The sequence below is a fragment of the Lissotriton helveticus genome, chromosome 7 (genome assembly GCF_964261635.1).
Source record: "Lissotriton helveticus chromosome 7, aLisHel1.1, whole genome shotgun sequence".
Classification (NCBI taxonomy): Eukaryota; Metazoa; Chordata; class Amphibia; order Caudata; family Salamandridae; genus Lissotriton; species Lissotriton helveticus.
The window spans coordinates 1,703,875,322-1,703,893,634 of record NC_136068.1 but is presented as its reverse complement, the minus strand read 5'-3'; the positions used below and the strand labels follow the sequence as shown (position 1 = coordinate 1,703,893,634).

The 18,313-nt window shown below is 37.7% G+C and overlaps 1 protein-coding gene across 1 annotated transcript in view; it reads left to right on the top strand.

Annotated features, from left to right (window-relative positions):
• Nucleotides 1-18,313, top strand: part of LOC144769650 (IgGFc-binding protein-like) — a 573,708-nt gene that overhangs the window by 175,993 nt on the left and 379,402 nt on the right. The window lies entirely within an intron of this gene.

Below are 18,313 nucleotides of genomic sequence, written 5' to 3'. Positions count from 1 at the left end.
CAGAACCAATAACCTCCTTAGCTAAGATTCCATCCTAAATATCAAATGCCATGGTGACTGCTGTCCTACTAAGCTCCAGTGGTTACCGTAGACCTTTGATCTTCCACAAATTGTCTCAGATAAGCTCAAATATGTAAATTCTGCAAACTGAGAATACTCAGCGAGGAATCAAAATAGAAATGATTAGAAGAATTCACTACTTGTTGTGCAGAAGCAAACCACTGAAGGATGGCAAGCTAGTATAATGCAAAGTTTGCCTAGTAAACTCTAAATTAATTATTGACTATCATACTAGTGTATGCAATATAAATGATATTAAATGCATGGTTTAGGAAGTATATGACTGAATCACTGACATAATATGTTGAACGTATAATGACAACACAAAAATATTTTGTCAAACATATTGTTTGTATAAATATTCACCAAAAATAGGCAAAAATATATTTTTTTAGTAAATATAAACTGCAATGCAATATGGAAATGTATTTACTGTAGTTTATTAATTAAAAGCATTATATTAATTATTTAATCCATGTTCTTTATGCCTTGCTCACGGTCATAAATAAACAGAATTTTCATTTCCATTTTAAATGCTTCTTATATTAACATAGAAGAAGGAATTCACCCGTACAAAGTGATTACCGCCGTGTGCAATGTGGCGGACATTTTAACATTGTTGTTCATCAATGGTTTACATAATAAGCTTCGTATTATCACTATTATACAGTTCATATAGCCAATATTTTTGACTAAAAACCATATACAAACATAATACAAACCAGTCCCCTATGAATTATCTATTTCAATGAATTATTCCTGCAAATGAATTCTATGGCGGCCATTTTGACACAGTGGTAAATTGTATCCGATGTGTAAATGCACAGGACATGTAAGTATCAATCCTGCCCCAGTGGGCAATTACGATCATGAAGTTATAGTTAGAAAATTAGCATTTAAAAAACCCATAGAAATTCACTGAAAAAAACATAGGTTTTCAGGGACATCATAGTTAGTTTGACATTTTACTCGTACAAAACCTGAGAAATTTGGCCGTTATAGTTAGTTGAGCTAACTAATACTCGCGTCCCCGCAATGCATTGCTGATGACATCACTTATTACATCATTCATGACATGGTCAGTGAGATCCCTGATGACTTCACTGATGACATCTCAAATGACATCACTGATAACATCATCCAGGGACTGTGTGTTTCTGTAAAGTTTAAATATGTTTTATATTCACTGAAAAAACCATAGGTTTTACACATGTTATAGTTAGCTGCACATTTCACTCATATAAAACCATTGAAATTCCCCCGTTATAGTTACTTCAGCTAACTATAACTCGCGCACCCGCAATGCACTGCTGATGACGTCACATATTACATCACTCATGACATGGTCAGTGACATCACTCATGACATCACTCATGACATCATCTAGTGAATGGGTTAGTTCTGAAAATTAAATATATGTTATATATGTATATCTGAAGGTTGGTGGAAGAAGAATTGAGTATATAAGTGTATAAATGGCTGCTTTTTGATGAAAAAAAGATTGTATAACGGACTGATTAAGTATATCTTAATGAGTACATGGGTTAGTGAGTAATGGTTAAATATATACATATCCGTGTCAGTCTGTCAGTTTCTGTGTAAGTGACTGCATGTGTTGGTGAGTAGCTATATGAATGATACAGTATGTCTATATAGGTTATTGTTTGTTTCATTGTTAGTTAGAGTGTCTGAGTGTCTAAGTGTTAATATGTTACATTAGGAGATCTTACATAGTGCATACATGCATGAATGAGTGACATACTGTTTCTATGTGTTGTAGGCAGCATATGTCCTAGACTGTATGGGTTAATAACTGTGTGTGGGTAGTACATATGTGAAGTCATCAGCAGTGCATTGCGGGCGCGCGAGTTATAGTTAGCTGAAGTAACTATAACGGGGGAATTTCAATGGTTTTATATGAGTGAAATGTGCAGCTAACCATAACATGTGTCAAACCTATGGTTTTTTCAGTGAATTTCATAGGTTTTGTAAATGCTATTTCCTAACTATAACGTGTGTAAAACCTATGGTTTTTTCAGTGAATTTCATAGGTTTTTTAAATGCTACTTCCTAACTATAATGTGTTTAAAACCTATGGTTTTTTCAGTGAATTTCAAAGGTTTTTTAAATGTTAATTGTTAACTATATCGTGGGTGTAACCTATAGTTTTATCAATGCATTTCGGCAAATGTTTTTATCCGAAAGAAAAGTTTTCTTGACTGGCGGAGTTGTGTAGGGACTCGTTGTAAAGCTCTAGAGGATTAGGGACTCTGTACCTTGCCTTCTTTTTAACGTTTTGAAACTTGTCAGTAAATGGAGCAGAACGACTTTTTAAACTTTCGTGCGCGACCGGGTGCGCGCACCCCGGTATTTTTTTAAGAATAAAAAAGGTTTTATAGTTCATCAATATTCTTCTTGGGGCCCCCTGTGAAGGTGTACAAGATCACGGAGTCTCTACCTTTCCTCCTTTTCACGTTGTGAAACTTAATTAAATGAGACCGATACTTCCAAATGACGTACGTGACCAGCTACTGTCACCGCGTACACGTCTCCGTGTACACGTCCTAATGCGCGCATGTCAAGTCATGTGACCCGAAAACAACACTTCCTATTGGTTCATAGTAGTTTCTGTTCTGGAATTTTCCAGAATCCCACCCACTTCCCTCACTATCTTTTTTACTCTGAAAGAAGAAGAACCTTTTACATCTTTGCGAAGAGTTTGGTGAAATGTCTACCGCACAGAATTCATCTTCTGAATCTGAGGAAAATTATCGACTGCGTTTAACAAAAAGGAAGGAAACTTTCATCTGGCAATTCTTTACTTATCCTAAGGAACAAAAAAAAGTTAATGCCCCGAAAGTTACTTGCACAATATGTGACGCCGTTCTTTCAAGAGGAAATCCTTTGAAAAAGTATTCCTTTTCGATACATACGATGATGAGACACGTGAGATAAGTGCATCCTGTGCAATTTACACAGGCATCTACAAGAGCTCTGGCAACACAACTACCACCAGCTGTGGCCAGCACTTCATCTGGAAGACGACCTACATCTCATTCGACTGCACAGTTGGACTTGAGACCATATTTGTCATCAGTGCATATGAAATGCAACTTGTGTTCAGAAATGATTGCGTACGGAGAGCAGAGCCTTACTCTTATTGAAAAAAGAATTAATGAACATCAATGCTCCGACAGGAGATGATTTTTTTTCAATTTATTTTGTTCCTGTTTCACAGTTTTACAGTCCAAAATTTCGGCTCCAGTTTAGAAAATCAAAAACAATATAAAACTTGTAAAAAAAAAATAAAATAGAAAACTACAAAAAAAAAGTTCTTTTCAGAACTAACTCATTGCACCAAAAAGAGCTCTATTCACAAACTAAAGTATCGCCGCTTTCTCAGCACAATTATTAAAAAAAGCGGCGATACTTGGAGCATATTATGAAGAAGACGTGATACGTTATCGTCGCTTTTATCGGCAGGACACTTCCGATAAAGCGACGATAATGGCCTTCATAATAAGTTCTATGAATTCCAATCCAAAGCTATGTTACATGTCTTTATATCTAACATTACGTTGGATTGCAATTCATAGAGCATATTATCAAGGCCGTTTTCGCTAGTTTCCGATAAAAGCGGCGATAATCTTTTCCGTATCCTTGTAAATATTCCCCAGCACCTTATTGAAAACGTCATTACAACGCCTGCCGTAAGACCACTTTGCATGTCTGCCGCACAGAAACTTAATGACATGCAAAGTGGGCGTACATCAAACCACATGCAAAATCTGGTTGGAGGGGAAAAGACCCTATCACGAACACAGGCGTTGCGAGAAAAAGAGTTGGAATAAACTTGTTTATTGTACGACTGCCAAGGCCTGCTCTTATCAAGCATTCGGCAGCGTTAACATGGGGGTGTGGAAAATAAAACTGAATCCACCCCCTCCCCTAATTACAAGTCACACATTAGTGCGTGAAAACAACGCTTGTTTTCACACGGTAATGTTAACTGCCGCTGGCTGTTACAGGTTTTACTATCACATATGTGTTCGCATTGATAATAACGCACTAACATCGCGGAAAATTCTGGCGATAGCCGGCGAAACTCAAATGTGCGATCTTCAGGGAATATTACGAACAACTAGCGATAATTATCACTATGTTGGTTTAGCGCCGATATTTTTGTCGCCGAGCTGCAGCGATTTTTATCACTTAGGAGTCTTGCTATTATCAAGGTTTATCTCCTAAGCTTGTGGTTCCCAAACTGTGCACCGCAGCTCCCCAGGGCGCCGTAATGAGGTGCCAAGGGCGCCGCGCACACTAGACTGACCAACCGTCCATAAATTCCACGGACGTCCCTACCCCGTTATCTGTAATTGTGGCCATCACAGGGAGAAGGGCTGCTCCCCTGTGAGAGGCCTCACTCCCGCTGCTGGAACGGCCTCGCACTGCTCCAGGAGCACAGGAGCAGCCCCTCCCATCCATTGAAATTCTGTATGGGGCTCATTGCCACTTACTAAATGAGAATGGGGCAGTCAAGGGTGTTCAAGCATGTGGCGCTGCTCCTGCCTCAGCGTACAGAAGGGATTGTGTTAGGTATAAAAAAGTAAAACGCCCACGCTACAATGTTAGAGAACACTTCATTTAAAGAAGCCTGTGAAATAAGTTTAAAAGAACAGGTTAATGTTCTTTCACTCACTGTCTCATCATTCTTGAATATAAGTATTTACAATATTATATTCAACAATGCCATGGTTGCTGCTTTTTTATTTTAAGAAACTAGCAACTATTGACAAAGCCAATAGTCATGGCTTGTTGTTGGTGAAAAAATACTTGCTATATTATATATCTGCATTGAATGACAGAAACAACATAACAATAGTCGGGCGCAACACTATGCTGAGCGCAGATTTTTAGCCTACGTGTTTTAAACTGCCCTCTGAATTACATCCAATACCCCCTTTGAAGATACCCCCCCATTTTTTAAACACCTCTTAAAGCCCTAGAAACAACACCATTTAACATTAACCTCACATCCTGGCACTGTACATCATGTGTGACTCATGACTTCTACGTTTTCAGTCTGCCTATGTGCAGGGGCATAGTGAACTCTGCCCCACCGCACCCCACCCCTTGCTGTAGTTCATTCTTGATAGGCCCCTTCTCCCTGCAACTCTGCAGACAAAGGCTCAGCTCATAATGTGGAAAGGTGGGTGAGTAAATAAGTATGGAATGTCCGAATGGTGGGATGAATTACTGAAAGGATTAATGGATGAATAAAAGGCGAATGGATAGATAACAAAAGAAAGGATGGATACATAAGCGAATAAGTGGAAGTATGGATGAGAGAAAAGGTAAATAGATGGATGTATGGGACGAACGGTGGATGGATGGGTAAAAGGATGGATGGGTGTGTTAAAGGATGGAAAGAAGAGTGAAAGGGCACCTGATGAGTGAGTGAATTAGTGGATGGGTGTGTGAAATGATAGATGAATGGATGAATGAAAGGGTAGATGATGGGCAACTGAATGGGTGGATGGATTAATTAATAACTGAAATGTTGAATGCATGGATCAGTGAAACGGTGAATGTAAGCATTGATAAGTTACTGAATGGGGTTATATGGACAAAAGGATGGATAGATGAGTGAAGTGAAAGGGTGGATGGATGAGACAGCGGAAGGCAGAATGCGTGAACAGATGGTTGGATAAGTGAAAGAATGGCTCCCAATTACTTTAAGGAAGATAACAGGAGGTACATACCACCCATCCACCGGTAAAAAAAATGGTGGGGAGCCACGGCCAACTGCCGATTAGGTCAAGGGAGCCACAGGTTAAAAAAGTTTGGGAACCACTGTGCTAACCAATAAAAATCAGTCGAAATGCATGATTATTGCTATAAAGTCAGCGATATGCATGCATTATCGAGCTACTGCTCTTAGTCATGTTATCCACCTACCATTGAGTAACATAGCTAAGAAGTGCTCAGAGGCAGGTGTTATCTTTTGGAGATATTCACGCTTAGCGCAGATATCTCCAAAAGTGGGTAATTGGAGATAGCAATCTTACCGACTGTTTCCAGTCACTAACATCTTGGCACGCCCACTTTCCATGTCATTACTGATAAATATCACTGACAAGCAAAGTGAGAGCCAAGATGGTCGCTATCTCCTACTAGATGTCGCTAACTGGTGTTTCCAACACCTAGGCAATAGCGAGAAAATTTTATCTCTGTTTTTTTGTTTTTTAAAGCCAAAAAAGCGGAGATAAACCCCCTTGATAATATGCCCCAAAGTTCTTTAACACACATCATTTACCTCCAATGTTTTCATATATGAGCGTTGGTAAACTGACTCAGTGAAATGTTGCTGATTTCATAAAATCAGGGGTGACAGTGCAGCCAATCCTGCGTGCAACTGCTCATATAAAACATGACAGTGGTATGACTAGGATAGACAAAGAAATAACACAGTGATGGAAAAGTTTTTTTATTTTGTATACTTACCTAAGAAATAGTAACAAAGTAAAAGTAAATTTCTTTAAAAAACAAAGAATCTGTGGAAGAAAAGTAAAAATAAGGTTATAATGTACATTTCATAAAACAAAACAAAGTAGAAGTGAATAAAACAGAAAGTGAAAGAAGAAAAGACTGAGGGAGAGTGAGAGACAGAGACAGAATGTGTAGTATATAAATCAATGAGTAAGATAATTAATTGAAAGAGATAATAGCACTGAAGGAATGACTGTCTAAACGAAAGTAAAGTGACAGAGAAAATGAGAGTATGATCAGTGTTAGTACACAAAATAAACAGTCTCTTAAAGAAACGGACTAAGAGTACAGGAATGTCTTAAAGAGATAGATAAAATAAAGGAAGAACAGTAAGAGAAACAGAGTGAAAAAAGGTGAGTAACAGAAGATGAACGGGGTAGAAACAGACAAGGATCATAAGAAACAGATAAATAGAAATGAAGTAGGGTAAGGGAAGTGAACTATAGATTTAAGTTTAGGAATTGAGCATAATTAATGAAAGCAGAGTAAGGGAACAAATATTAAGGTACAGTAAGAGAAAGGAATTAACATTCAAGAAACAAAGGTGATACATGGTTAATAAAGATGAGTCACCATGAGACAACAGAAGTAACAAGCTAGAGAGATAGATAGACTGAATGAAATAATCAATCAATCAATCAATCAAAGCATTTATATAGCGCACTACTCACCCGGAGGGTCTCAAGGTGCTGGGGGGGAGGGGGTCCGCTACTGCTCGAACAGCCAGGTCTTGAGCTGCTTCCTGAAGGCGAGGTGGTCTTGGGTCAGGCGGAGGTGGGTCGGAAGGGAGTTCCAAGTCTTGGCGGCCAGGTAGGAGAAGGACCTTCCTCCTGTGGTGGCTCTTCGAATGTGGGGGACGGCGGCGAGGGCGTGGCTGGTCGATCGAAGCTGGCGTTTGGGAGCGTAGAAGTTGAGGCGGCTGTTGAGGAATCCTGGGCCTTGGTTGTGTAGGGCTTTGTGTGCGTGGGTGAGGAGCCGGAAGGTGATTCTCTTGTTGACCGGGAGCCAGTGCAGGTCTCTCAGGTGTCCGGAGATGTGGCTGCGGCGGGGGATGTCCAGGATGAGTCGTGCTGAGGTGTTCTGGATCTGCTGGAGTCTCTTCTGGAGTTTGGCGGTGGTTCCGGCGTAGAGGGAGTTGCCGTAGTCCAGACGGCTGGTGACGAGGGCCTGGGTGACCGTCTTCCTGGTCTCGGAGGGGATCCATCGGAAGATCTTGCGTAGCATGCGTAGGATATTGAAGCACGACGAGGAGACGGCATTGACTTGTCTGGTCATGGAGAGGGAGGAGTCCAGGATGAAGCCCAGGTTGCATGCGTGGTCTGTTGGTTTGGGTGCGCTGCCCAGGGCGGGGGGCCACCAGGAGTCGTCCCAGGCGGAGGGTGAGGGTCCCAGAATGAGGACTTCCGTCTTGTCCGAGTTCAGTTTCAGGCAGCTGTTCGACATCCATTTGGCTACGTCTGTCATCCCTTCGTGCAGGTTGGCTCTGGCGGTGGTGGGGTCGTTGGTGAGGGAGAGGATCAGCTGGGTGTCGTCGGCGTAGGAGATGATGTTGAGGTTGTGCTGGCGTGCGATGGCTGCGAGGGGGCTCATGTAGACGTTGAAGAGTGTTGGGCTGAGCGAGGAGCCTTGAGGAACGCCGCAGATGACTTTGGTGGCCTCCGATCTGAACGGGGGGAGGCGGACTCTCTGTGTCCTTCCGGCGAGGAAGGAGATGATCCACTCCAGTGCCTTCTCCTGGATTCCGACGTTGCTGAGGCGCTGTACTAGGGTATGGTGGCAGACAGTGTCAAAGGCTGCGGAGAGGTCTAGGAGGATGAGGGCCGCTGTTTCTCCATTGTCGAGCAGGGCTCGGATGTCATCGGTGGCTGCGATCAGGGCGGTCTCGGTGCTGTGGTTGGCCCGGAAGCCAGACTGCGAGAGGTCGAGGGAACCGTTCGTCTCGAGGAAGGCGGACAGTTTCTTGTTGACGGTCTTCTCGATGACTTTTGCTGGAAACGGGAGCACTGAGATGGGGCGGTAGTTCTTGAGGTCGGTGGGGTCGGCTGATGGTTTCTTGAGTAGGGCGCTGAGTTCGGCGTGCTTCCAGCTCTCCGGGAAGGTGGCGGTGTCGAAGGAGGTGTTGATGATGTCCCGCAGGTGGGGTGCGATGACAGCGTCGGCCTTGTTGAAGACGTGGTGAGGGCAGGGGTCTGTTGGAGATCCGGAGTGGATGGAGTTCATCGTGCGGATGGTGTCTTCGGTGCTGATCGGGGTCCAGGCACGGAGGGTGGTGGTGGGGGGCGGTGGTTCGGTCGTGGCGTGCGTCGGTTGAGTGCTGAAGCTGTTGTGGATGTCCGCGATAGTGATAGAAAAGATGTAAGAGAAACAGGATAGAAAATTAAACAACGCAAAATGTGGATGAGTTAAAGGGAATAAGCGTGACTGAACAGGAGTGACAAAGAAAGGTGATGAAAGGAATAAGGATAAGAGAGAGGGAGAGGAAACACTCGGATGTTATTAGTTGTACTTACCTTATAAATGTAATATCTGTGGAAGACAATAAACAAATCTGTTATAATACATATTTCTAAATCCAATGTAACAAAGTAACTTAGACAACATATTACATGGTTTATTTTTGCTGTCCTCAGAATATATTGATTTTCACTATAAACAGTGATTTCAATAGTAATCATCATGTAACAGCGGGGAAAAAAACCCACAATCTAAGTGATTGTGTTTAAAAAACCCGTACAAGATCTCTATACATAATATAAATACCTTAAAAAAACATGTCTTAAATGTTTTTCTCTAATTCGCAATTTCTTGAGTAAGCACAGTACATCTTCCACAGTTACAAACTAATTAAACCATACCACTTATTTTTAAATACCTCTCAACAAAGTTCCGTGCAAGTATGTTCTTAAAACATTTATCTCAAGTACACATTTTCTTGTCTCATACTTTTCCGCGTGGCCAAATAGTATGAGTTAACTCGTTATTTTTTAAATACCTCTCAACAAACTTCCGTCCAAGTATATTCTAAAAACATTTATCTCAAATACACATTTTGTTCTCTCATACTTTCCCGCGTGGCCAAATAGTATGAGTTAAGTAGTTATTTTCTCAAATTATTTAATCATAGACTTATCCATTCTTTTCTCAACCTTTCGAATAAAATTTCCAATGTGTTCTATACCATCAAACATTAAGTAAACTTGTACCTGATACTATCACTATGACAAATACAAGTTCCATTTCTAGATTTGCACACCCTCAGTCACATGATATTTCTAAACAACAGAGTTTCATATCTTCACAGTATTAATCTTCCTACACTAAGTAATTTTACTGAAATTTGGGTTGCAAAAATAGCAGATAAGAATTAGTTAAGTCAAAAGGCAAACGTTTCTTAAAAGTCAATTGACTATCATTACAGAGCGTCCAGCCTGTTGGAGACTTCAAATAAGCTGTGTAATGTCCTGATGATGTTGAAGGCCCTTTATGAAAAATAATGGCCACAGTTACAAATGTTCTTCTAGAAATAGATATTTGAGAAGCCACAACATTTTTAATTAAAGTTGACAATTCACTCCCATCAGCTCTGCATCGTTGAAACATTAAAATTACATACTGTCCAGATCTGCGGATAAATAATGTTGATAACATTTCAGAGTTACATTGAGAGCAGACCATGTTCTGATGCGCATCTTTAACTAGTTTATTAAAAGACACTGCTTTACAGTCTGGTAATGTTAAATATATAAATCTTTCAGTGTGTATATCAGTACTACTTGAAAATGAACAATTATCGCAGTTATGTTCCCATTTATAAGAAAGGCCAAAAAGACTATCAATATCTACACCTTTATTTTCCAAAACTGTAAGCATATACATAATAAATTCCTGACAATCTTGCTGAATATTCTGAGAAAATTGAGTTAGTCCTGCACATATGTCTAAAACATTACATAGTTCTGAAACACTTGCTACTTCATTATTACCACTGCTACATTTTTCAAAGACAGAATTTAATGAACAACAAAATGTTTGCTCCCGATTTTGTACAATATGTTGCTGTAAATGTTTTAGAAAAAAAACAACATTAACCACTACATTTGCATAACAGTTGACACCAGACCTGTTTTCAAATTTAAATCCAACAATCTCTTCAATACTAACCTTTTTCTTACTGCTAGCAATGACAGCTACATCTTTTTTCTTCGTTTCTCTACTACTTCAGTAAAATTTTTCTGATTTCTCCTTTTCTCACCAACCATACACTTTTGAATTAAAGGATATTGAGGTAAACTTGGAGCATATTCTCTTCTTAACCTATTATACTCCTTCACACAATTTAAATCTGCACTAATCTTTGTCTCATCAAAATCAATTAGATAAAGTCCACATAAAGTTCTAACTCGAGATAAAGCAACATACGCCATACCCTCTTTGAATACAGTGCTTCCAATATTTACCAAAGCAGAATCTACACTTAAACCTTGAGATTTGTGAATAGTCACTGAATATGCCAAACAAATTGGAAATTGCTTCCGACGGACATATAAGTCTTTCACAAGCAAAAAACGAGTTGAACAGTGACTGAATTGTTGAACTTCCTCAATTCCATCAAATTTGATTCTTAAAAATTCAATCTCATCTCTACTTGGGTAATTTACAAAACCAACAACATTACCCATTGCTCCATTCACCAAACCTCTTTCTACATGTAAATTTCTCCGTAAAATAATCCCACAATTTAAACATACATACAGATTCTTTTCTAAACCAGCAGTTTTAGATATAGATTTCTGAAGAGAATCCAATTTTAACTTCAACTTTTCAGACAAAACAATAGTACTTCCTTCATGCTCTATTCTATCTTTAGCTTCCAGTTTCTTAATTTCTTGATTTTCTAACTTCAACATTTTTTCATTGAAAACCGAACATTCTTTGAGAGTTGGCATCAAGCATATGACTGACTTATCTGCTACCTCTTTACTATATATTTTCTCAGGTACATTATCTTCATTAGGAAACAACTTGGAAAGTAATCGTGTTTGTAGAGTTTCTTTTGCATCTTCAGTTAGTTTTCCAATCCTTATATCTTGAAGAATATTTCCATATTTAGTATCCTTTGCCTGTCACATATTTTGAATCAGTTCAGTATATTTGAAATGTGACCATATATTAACATTTCCAATACTGCCCTGGCACTTTCTGGTCTCTTCATGCATAACAGTTTCAAATACAGGTTGTCCTTTCACAGGAGTTAGCTGCAGTAGATCTCCAAAAACTATGACACGTTTGCCTCCAAATAACACATCATACTCTGTCTTAAGTTTCTGCTGCATTCTTAAATGCACAAAAGCAAGCATTAAATTGGATACCATGCTTACCTCATCAATAATCAGAAGTTTCATTTTTTTAAGGACTCTACAAACTTCATAACAAGCTTCTCCAGACAGCTTGTGATATTGTAATTTATTTTCATGTTCAACTGGCAGCATCAGTAAACGATGTAAAGTAATACCTTTAATATTATGTGCTGTCAATCCAGTTGGAGCAGTAACAGCACAAGACAGTGTTGACTGAGTTCTTTGCTGTAGATATGTAGTAATTCCTTTAATTGGGAAACTTTTACCAGTTCCAGCTTGTCCACTTACATATAGTCGAATATTTTCAAATGACATACATGAGCATTCTTTTTTTCATGATGAAAGCCATGCTCAATGTGCTCTGTCACTTCATCATATATCTGTCTTTGCTCAAGATTAAGTTGCTTCTCCAATTCTTCTAAGTTTATTACTTCCTCTTGACCTTGCTGCATTGCTCTTTCCACCTCATCCATGGCAGTGGTTGCTTCATTTTGGATAATTGGTTGTCCCAGTGGATCTTGACTTAATGAAGCCGAACTTTGACTATCTTGTGAACTGTCTCTAGCAATCTCCGCTGCAATTGTTGCTTCTTGCTCTATTTCGTCATTCAACATGTGGAGATAATTACTGAAAACAGGACATTCTATACTACTTTTAGACGCGTTAAATGAATCTTCATAACTATCAAAGTCACCAAGTAGTTCCTCTTCTGTACGCCATGGTTTAAAGAGTTGCAAAAGAGCTAAATAGTAAAATTCTCTTTTATCAGGTGTTTCGCAACTCAGTTTTCGGTGATTAATCAAGTGTCCTTTTCTTTGCTTGACCAAACATCCTTCATGTCCAATTACAGCGTGTATACCTTTATCAATATTCTCTGTAATATTCCTTTTAAAACTGTAGTTTTGAAGTATTTCATACAGACAAATGTTTTCAAGCAGAGTACTTCTATTTGGATAGTATGTATCCAACATATTTGTTTTCAGAATGTCTGTACTGTTTGGTTCTTTCTGTGCTAAATATTCAATTTCTTGCACAGGTTTCAGAACACGGTTTCGTGTTCCTGCAAGACCCAAGCTCACCCACAGGATAGTTCTTGATTTTGCATAAAGACTTGCTGATGATAAGCGATCACAACATTCATATGCTCCAATTTCTCGATGAGATAACATCTTCAAACTGTACGTATACAATTTCTTGCTTAGGCTCTTTTCATGAGAAATGCCTTCCCACATCTCCTTCAGTTCCGTCTTTTCAGATTTGGTGATGTAAGACGTTACATATCGAGCCACAGCAATAGAGTTGTCTCCAACATATTGTATATCCATGTTAGCATTCCACATGGACAAAATGACTGGGTTATAGTCATTTAAATATTTGGACTCTTCACCTCTTCTTAAATTGTAGGTATTTTTAGGTAACCTTCTTGTGATGTTATGTCACAAAGATGACATGAAATTGTTGACTCTTCCTTTTGAAAGTACTGGTCGTGCAAATCCAAAACGACATTTGGTGTAGAATTTATTCTTTGTTTTGAATTTTCGCCGACAATATTTTCCACAATGATGGCTTTGAAAGCGTAACACTTTTCCTCTTAAGTCCTTATCAGTTGTACTATTAGGTATGTCACAAGTGGCATATTGTTCAATAAAAGACAGTACAGTCTCATCCGAGTCTGTTCCAAATTTGGGAGCATCCTTGATCCATAATAGCATATGAATATGAGGAGCACCTCGTGCTTGATACTCTTTTCTCCAAAAGAAATCCAGAACTTCACCAAGAGGTGGATTTTTCTTGTTTGTAATAAAAGACATCATAGCTTCAAATCTATGAATAAAATATCTGCAAACATTAACCGGATCCAACGAACACAGTTCTCCAGGTGTCTTGTAGTTTATATTTTCCATGTTTGCATTCGCCTCCCGAAGAAATTCAAGTAAATCTTCCCAAGCATACTCTGCACAGCTTGGAGTTAAAAACCATGTAGGTGCTCCTAAGTTTCTAAGCATGCATTTCAAATCTCCATGACGACGGTACCAATACTCATTAGTACCACGCTGACATGCCATTAAATTAATTAGGTGTGAATCCAAAACACTGTCTTTCTGTTGCACTTTATCCATAAATTCCTTTGCTGAAACATTTTGCAGATGCACTCCACTTTTTAAGATATGGTTTACTGCATAGGAAAGACCAGATAAGTCACTCTCAAACAGAAGATGAAACAAAAATCTCGAATCTTCGGCATATAATCTTCTTGTCCGGTACTCAGATGCAGGAATCTGCATAGGTCGATCATCATATCGTGTACCTTCACCTGTAGGGAATAACTGTGGGAAACAACGACCTTCCAAACTTTCTTCCCATACACTAACAGGACTTCCTTTTGCTTTTTTCATCTGAAATAATTCAATAGCATTCCCTATTGCTTCTTTAGAATGCAGTGGATGAACACTGTAATGTTCATAAATTTCTTCACTTCTGGATAAGTCGACTTTTTCAATTTGTCCAATAGACAAATCGTTGTCCTCTTCTTCACTTACTTCCTCTTCTTCTACGTATACATTTTTATAGTATTTATTGTTTTTGACTAAATACAACGTTGCCTTTTTGACTTTTCTAACATCCACTAAATCTTGCCAGATTTTCTTACTCTTTGTAGGTACACCATTAACTAGAATAACTAGAGGTTCCTCTTCTACATTTTCAACACCAATTGTCTCCATATTTTTTTTAAATCAAGTGGCAAATATACAACTCTACCCTTTAATCCTCTTTGTAAATCTGAAGGATTTATTTTGCCAGTCTTAGGCTCCATACGAACAATAGCCTGAAAAGGATGTACACATTGAATCAGAATAGTCTCATAAGTATTTAAATCCATCAGTTCCGATGGAATATTTATCAACTCAAGATTATTATGTACAGCTCTAGCAGGCATTTTATTGTCATTTAATTTAGTATAACAATACTTACAAATACGTTGCTGAAAACCAAAATCAAAATAGTTTTCTACCAACAAATAAGTCGCAAAATCTTTCCACTGGCTATTATTTTCATCTTCACTTTTTAAATATAAATCAACTAACCTAGTTTGACTTTTGTAATGAATGCGTCGACAACACACACAAGGAACATTTTGTTTTTCACCTGCAATCACCTTAAACTTTGTTATTTCCTGTTCAAAATTTTCAGTATTAAAATGTCCGACATTTTCTAACACATTTCCTTCTATAACTATATCAGTTTCTGCATTGTCTTCATCTGGACCAAAATAACTTACCTCAATTTCTGCACAAATCTTCTTAACATCTAATTCACATCCATTCAAAAGAGCACTATTTAACTGTTTAAGTTTAAGTGCTGTACTTTTTGCATTATACAACTTTCTCACTAATTTTCTCATTTTTGTATGATGCACTGCTAACATCCTGAAGTGATGAAACACACTCTGGCATATTATTTTAGAAAGACAAGCCATAGAATGGCCTTGCAGACCTATTTTTTCTCTCACTCTGCAATGGTCTAATTCTTGCAACATTACAATTTTTTAAAAGACTTTCCTTAGTGTACTTACGTAAGAAATTGCGAAAGAAATCAATTGAATCCTGTCGTACACTGCAAATACTACTACAATTCCAACTGTAAACAGGAACATTAGGATGTCCCTCTAAAACTTCTCCAGCAATCACCTCTTCTGCATTTCTAACCACAATTTTCTCTTTCTCAATAGCACAACCATCCTTCACCTCATATGCTCGACCACTGGTGTCAACTGCATGCAACAAATCGTTACTTTGAAAGTAACTCTCTTCATTAAAAAATGGCTCAGAAGTTGAAGTATGGTACCATTTCCCAGAGAACACTTTACAAAAATTACTTCTATTTATGTGTCTCTTCCATTTACTCTTAGTTTTTAAAACTCTGATTGCCTTATTCAGTGTCGTTATTCTATTGATTACTAAAATAAATATTTTTTTTTGTCTCAAACGCGCGCTCAACAACATTTTCTATATATTTTTTCTTCTTATAAAAAGCAGTTTTCCTTTTAGAAACTTTTTCCTTTTTCCTTTTTTAATAAATTCGAAACTACTCTGTTATAAAACATACGCTTCCTGATGCCCGCAAACTGATTAGTACGTCTTTTAGTGTATATATTTTCATCACCGCTGCTTTTTTCTAGCATTTCTCCTTGTAGATACTGATAACTGTTTTTCCTTTTGAAGATTATCCAATGTACTTTTCCTTTGACATAACTTTTTTAGGAAATCCTTGCTTTTCTTACTAGGAGCACTCTTCTTTTTATCCGTCCTTTGCTGATTAGATAATTCTTCTAATTCTTTTTTCTTCAAATGGTATGTCCGTTTATACAGCTTTCTTTTTTCATTTCTGGTCGGCATACTGATTTATGTTTCTGATAAAAATGACAATCTGTTAAGAAAAAAGATAGCAAATATTATAGACCTCTATTAGCATATAACATACAAATTATAACCACTGGTTCATTTTATAACTACAATAAACACAAAGAAACAGTCTCTGAACAGAGGAGGAAATCCTGTACTGAATGTTGGTTCTAAATTTATGACAGTCCATAGCTGTGTCAGCATTATAGACGTATTTTCTGATTCTAATTTTTCAGGCATACAAACAGTACACTGTTTTTCAAGCACTGTAGATCATCCTAGTGCTTTTAATTTTTTTGACTATAATCTCTTATACTCTTCATGAAATCATTTATTCTCACTCTCAGAATGCAGATAAACGACGAATAGTACAAAAAAACTGTCTTCAAGAATGCTTTAGTATCCGAAATAATTTTATTTATTTCCAAGTTCATATTCTAAAAGAACTTGCAGCATAATCTCATCAGGTACTTCATCGTATTGAAAATTGTCATCCTCCAAATTTTGCTCTTCCCCTTCCACTATTTCTAAATAAGCACTGTCCAATGTATTGTTCATAAAGTCCTCATTTTTGCTTTCAATTTCCTCCTCAAACACTGCATCTAGTAATTCCTCCATTAGTTCATTGGCGAATTCAAAATGTAATTCCCTTTTCTCGGAGTAATTCTCAATTTTTGTAATCTTTTTTTCTGTCTTCTGTATCCTTTTAAAAAAATATAAAGACTAAATTATATCTTTTTCATCAATAGATAACTTAAAACTACCTTTACTAATTTTTAAACTACATACATTTTTATACATTGTAACTCTTTAACTACATAGATTTAGATAGCACCTTCCTCTTGTTTGAAAACAAATTGACACTATGAGCCTAGATATTAACACTATTCCTTTTTTTTTTTTTAAATAATTAGTGCTGTAAAAAGACATCTTACAGTGAAATTTATTTTTAGGTTTTCTGGATATTACAACTGTTGATAGACTTTATAATTGATTTTTAGGGATCCATTTTCTAAGTTCACCACTACAAACTGCTATTCAAACTATATACAGTGTGAACGGGAGGCTCACAATGTACAAATCATAACATTCACTTAACAGATTACTACTTCCCACAGAGACAATTGCTTTTATGTTTCAACAGCATACTCAGCATGTGAATTTCATAGCATGTACAAAATTTCATGGTAACCATGAGGAACCACATCATAATGAACCTCTGCAAATGTATATAAAAGGGTGCAGACAGATAGTTCAGTCACAGATATGCAGAAAAGATGCCCATCATACCAACAGCCATATGATAATACACCTCTGTAAATGAAGAAAAAGACTGCACACAGATAATACAGCATGAGTTAGAGAAATAATGAAGACTTAGCAAGAATTAATCCACGGAAACAGCAAACTCTTATAGTCAACGGATAGATGAACCAGAACTGCATCCAAAAGAACACATGGACCAGGCCCATAAAAAGATAGTGTCAACAGACAGTGGAAAATTATGTCAAAATACATATCTAGTGCAAGGAGATACAGACATGGCAAACATAGAAGATAAAATCATCCAGCAAAAGAGAAACTTTGCAAACATTCTAAAAATTCTTGATTATTATTTTAATCTGCACCCAAAAAAAGTGCCTTTAAAAAATACCAACTCACCTGAAAAAAAGAATGTGATTCTTGAAAAGTCTACCAAGTAGAAGGCAGGTTGTTGCTGTTCAGCACCAAACACTATAAAAAAGAGAAATACTGAAATTTAGTTAACATATTACAGACATATTTATTACACAACATACACCCATTGTAGCAAACAACAAGCCTAACAGATATATTCCCTAAGATTCTCTACCATTAGATATCCTAATGCCTAACTAAGTTCAATAATTGTTTTTTAAACACATCAAATAACCAAATTTTTCACCCAGATTTATTTTAAATCAA